Consider the following 5509-nt stretch of genomic DNA (forward strand, 5'->3'; position numbering starts at 1 on the left):
GAACTATAATTATAGTGGAGTATAATTGTACTGAAGTATGATTATAGCTGAGTATAGTTTTATTAAAGTACAGTTATAGTGGATTATTGTTCTACTGAAGTATAATTATAATGGTGTATAGTTGTACTGAAGTATAATTATAATTGAGTAGAGTTGTACTGAAGTATGATTATAGTGGAGTATAGTTGTACTGAAGTATGATTGTAGTGGAGTGTAGTTTTAGTAGTGTATGATTATAGCCGAGTATAGTTTTACTGAAGTATGATTATAGTGGAGTGTAGTTTTACTGGAGTATGATTATTGCTGAGTATAATTTTACTGAAGTATGATTATAGTGGAGTATAGTTCTACTGAATTATGATTTTAGTAGAGCATAGTTGAACTGAAGTATGATTATAGTGGAGTATAGTTGTACTGAAGTATGATTATAGTGAAGTATAGTTGTACTGGTGTATGATTATAGCAGAGTATAGTTTTACTGAAGTATAATTATAGTGGAATATAGTTTTACTGAAGTATGATTATAATGGCGTGTATTTTTACTTGACTATGATTATTGCTGAGTATAATTTTATAATTATGATTTTAGTGGAGTATAGTTGTACTGAAGTATGATTATAGTGGAGTATAGTTGTACTGAAGTATAATCATAGTGGAGTACAGTTTTACTTAAGTATGATTATAGCTGAGTATAGTTTTAATGAAGTATAATTATAGTGGAGTATAGTTTTACTAAAGTATAATTATAGTGGAGTATAATTTTACTAAAGTATGATTATAACCAAGTATAGTTTTACTGAAGTATAATTATAGTGGAGTATAGTTGAACGGTTGCTGTGAAGTTCAGCTGTAGTAAGATTGTAATAAAGTATGATGTCTGCATAACCAACACAGTATTCATATCAATTACCGCAGTTTTAATTAATAAAATAAATTTAGTCTGATGCTTCTGAAACCGTTTATGTAAATTACATATTTTACATAGATTTTAATGTTTCTTTTTATGCCCGTATTTACTGCACGTATTTAACACACATTTACTGTTTTATAATTACAACAACCTAACATTTTGCTAAGGAAAAAAACAAGGATTTTAGCTTCACAAAAGCAGTTGTGTGTACAACAGGGTCATGTTCCACAGGGTTACCTTTATGCAGATTGTACAGTGGTTGTAAAATAGCAGCATAAGATTATACACAGGGTCTACTATGAGAGGCAGTGTAGGCCATAATTCTAAGCTGAATTCTCTCTCACACATACTACTATACTCCCTCGCATGCACTATTAAACTCTCTCACACACTATCATACTCCCTCTCGCACACTACTATACTCCCTCTCACACACTATCATACTCCCTCTCGCACACTACTTTACTCCCTCTCACACACTATCATACTCCCTCTCACACACCATCATACTCCCTCTCACACGCTACTATACTCCCTCTCACACAAAATCATACTCCCTCTCACACACCATCATACTCCCTCTCACACACTACTATACTCCCGCTCACACACAATCATACTCCCTCTCACACACCATCATACTCCCTCTCACACACTACTGTACTCCCTCTCACACACTACAATACTCCCTCTCACACACTACTGTACTCCCTCTCGCACACTACTGTACTCCCTCTCACACACTACTATACTCCCTCTCACACACTACTGTACTCCCTCTCACACACTACTGTACTTTCTCTCGCACACTACTATACTCCCTCTCACACACTATCATACTCCCTCTCACACTACTGTACTCCCTCTCACACACTACTGTACTCCCTCTCACACACTACAATACTCCCTCTCACACACTACTGTACTCCCTCTCGCACACTACTGTACTCCCTCTCACACACTACTATACTCCCTCACACACACTACTATACTCCCTCTCACACACTACTATACTCCCTCTCACACACTACTGTACTTTCTCTCGCACACTACTATACTCCCTCTCACACACTATCATACTCCCTCTCACACACCATCATACTCCCTCTCACACAAAATCATACTCCCTCTCACACACCATCATACTCGCTCTCACACACTACTATACTCCCTCTCACACACCATCATACTCCCTCTCACACACCATCATACTCCCTCTGACACACCATCATACTCCCTCACACACACTACTATACTCCCTCTCACACACTACTATACTCCCTCTCACACACTACTGTACTCCCTCTCACACACTACTATACTCCCTCTCACACACTACTATACTCCCTCTCACACACTACTGTACTTTCTCTCGCACACTACTATACTCCCTCTCACACACTATCATACTCCCTCTCACACACCATCATACTCCCTCTCACACAAAATCATACTCCCTCTCACACACCATCATACTCGCTCTCACACACTACTATACTCCCTCTCACACACCATCATACTCCCTCTCACACACCATCATACTCCCTCTGACACACCATCATACTCCCTCACACACACTACTATACTCCCTCTCACACACTACTGTACTCCCTCTCACACACTACTATACTCCCTCTCACACACTACTGTACTCCCTCTCACACACTACTATACTCCCTCTCACACACTACTGTACTCCCTCTCACACACTACTATACTCCCTCTCACACACAATCATACTCCCTCTCACACACCATCATACTCCCTCTCACACACCATCATACTCCCTCTCACACACTACTATACTCCCTCTCACACAAAATCATACTCCCTCTCACACACCATCATACTCCCTCTCACACACAATCATACTCCCTCTCACACACCATCATACTCCCTCTCACACACAATCATACTCCCTCTCACACACTACTATACTCCCTCTCACACAATACTATACTCCCTCTCACACACTATATCATACTCCATCTCACACACCATCAAGGTGATCAAACAGGAAGGAAGACAGTTCTTATTACCTGATTGGCTTACAGCTGTAAGAACAGAGCCTGCACATAAATTGGAGCTACAAAAAACATTTAAATCTGGCAGCAGAACTTTTAGCAATTACTTTACACCTTTGTAGAGCTTTGGTGAGCTAGCCATGATATTTCTACTTATTTACCTTCTTTTACAAGGTAAAATGTTTTACCCTGGAGGACATGTTTTAATGTTTTGTTTATTATCACAGTGACACGCATTCAGAACTTTGAAAGGAAAACTGACAGCATGGGACATCTAAAAAGAAAACAAATCTCTTAGTTCCATGTAATTCGACCTAAAAAAAATCTAATGTAGTGACACACCAATGTGGAGCAACTACAGCCATCAAAACGATAAAGTAATTTTATTTATTGTTCTTTAAGAAAGCTTCCAAATCAGAGTTTCTTATAAATTTGCTTATGAGAACTCACTTACTTAGTTTGGCATTGCTAGAACGTTTAAAAAGTGTAATTTGCAGGCGGTCCTTTATAAAGACGAATATTCATTAAATATCCCAATCTAAAACCAAATCTAGCAGAAGCTAAATGAAGAGTTGAATGATATGTAGTGAACTCACCTCCTCCCTGACTCTGAAGCCTCTGTTCTCTGTGGTTGAGGCTGATATGGAGGTCGCATCACTTGGCTGATGATTCAAATAGAAAGCTTCACCGCATTTCTTCCTCAGCGGCCACGTTTAGACTCCTGTCAGGCTGTCCACATTAAATCCACATTTCTGACATTGATGTGGTAGCGGTGGAAAAGTTTAAAATGTTGTGTAGCATGGCTATCCCAGAAATAAAATTAACCGACAACGCCACCCCTTAGTTTAAACCTGGAGATAAGGGGAACTCCAGTCCAAACCAATAAATACACCGTCACAAAGAAAAATCAATATGAAGTTCTTTATTATAACACTAAGTAGCAAAGCGTACTAAAAACAATAAGATCGCCACTTGGATTAGTATTAATAATTTAGTGTATAAAAGCAAACCCAGTAGTCCACCTCTAGCCAGAACTATTAATGTGTACTATACTATTACTAACCATATCGAGTACCCAAAATACACTCCAATCACAAAGTGTTACATTACACTTCAACCTTTAAGTCCAACACTGCAAGACCACTACACAATTGGACATTCAATGTAATTATAGTGAACAATTCCCACACGCTTTAAAACTAGTCTGGCTGGGGTAAGACTATTACTGGAGCCGCTTACTCCTCTGGAAGTGGCTTTACACTAGTACAATTTTTAAAAGAACCACATTAAAAATGTGGTTACCTACGTATAAAAATTACAAAATACAAAAGAAAACACACACATAAAACAAAGAAAACTGGCAGAAAAGAACAGCGGCTGACGCTCTACATTCACTCCAGCCCTCTACAATAAACAAACAAAGACACAAAACAATACTTTAGAGCCTAACTAAACACGTTAAGAATATTTTATCGTTCATGCTCTATGCTCAAATACATTTTAATGTTATAATGCTACTACAAGCACTAATTATCAGTAATAATAATGAGGAAGGTGTGACATGTCTGTGAAATCCCGCGTCTTCTACCAATCAGGTCCTGAAAATTTAATATTACTTCTGTTTCAATCAAACTCGTTTCCGTTTCAATCAAACTCTCTCACACAAACGTCTATTCTTATTCACATGCACTATCATTCTGTCTTGCATTCACTGTCATACTGTTTTTTAAACATACACTATTTATTACGCTTACCAATGCTATTATTCTATTTTGCATATAATAATATTCTCTTACACATATAGTAGATCTTTGTTTTACATACAGTGTTGACGTCCCTTACACAGACTACCAAACTTACATACATTTAATATAATTCTCTGTTACACAGATTATCATGGAAACACATAATACGTGTTTAAGTAGCTATAGTTATTTGTGCAAGAGAGAATAGTGCTGTGTGTATGAGAGTATGATAGTAAATAAAAGAAAGTGTGATTATAGTTGTAAGAGCATATAGTAGTATATGCGAAAGAGTATAGTAATCCATGTATGAGAGTATAATAGTAAATAAAAGATAGTATGATAGTGTGTTAGAGGGAGTATGATGGTGTGTGAGAGGGAGTATAGTAGTGTGTGAGAGGGAGTATGATGGTGTGTCTCATAGTCTACAGTACTTGCATAGACCCAAGAAAGCTCACAATTTGTGTACTGTAGTTATGGTTAGAGTTATATTTAGTACCTTTTTTCTCAATAAGATCAAGTTTCTTTTGATAGTTTGTCCAGTGTAATTGAATTTAAAGGTACATTGCTGATCTTTACTCTAGTTTACTTAACTTAATCTCCTCTTTTCTGTATTTGCATAAACACAGAAAGATGTGAGTTGATTAACTAAACCAACTGCTAGTTAAGCTAGCTGACTGATTACTTTGTCATGTACCTGGAGGTGTTTATCTGAAATGAAACTTTCAGGTAACTTCATGCCTTTTTATATAGTTTTTTTTTTTTTTTTTTTACTGTACCCCAGTGTGATGGAGGGTGCAAGACCAGATTCACCTGAACCCAGCTGTGTTTCC

This window comes from Trichomycterus rosablanca, chromosome 15, assembly GCF_030014385.1.
Source record: "Trichomycterus rosablanca isolate fTriRos1 chromosome 15, fTriRos1.hap1, whole genome shotgun sequence".
Classification (NCBI taxonomy): Eukaryota; Metazoa; Chordata; class Actinopteri; order Siluriformes; family Trichomycteridae; genus Trichomycterus; species Trichomycterus rosablanca.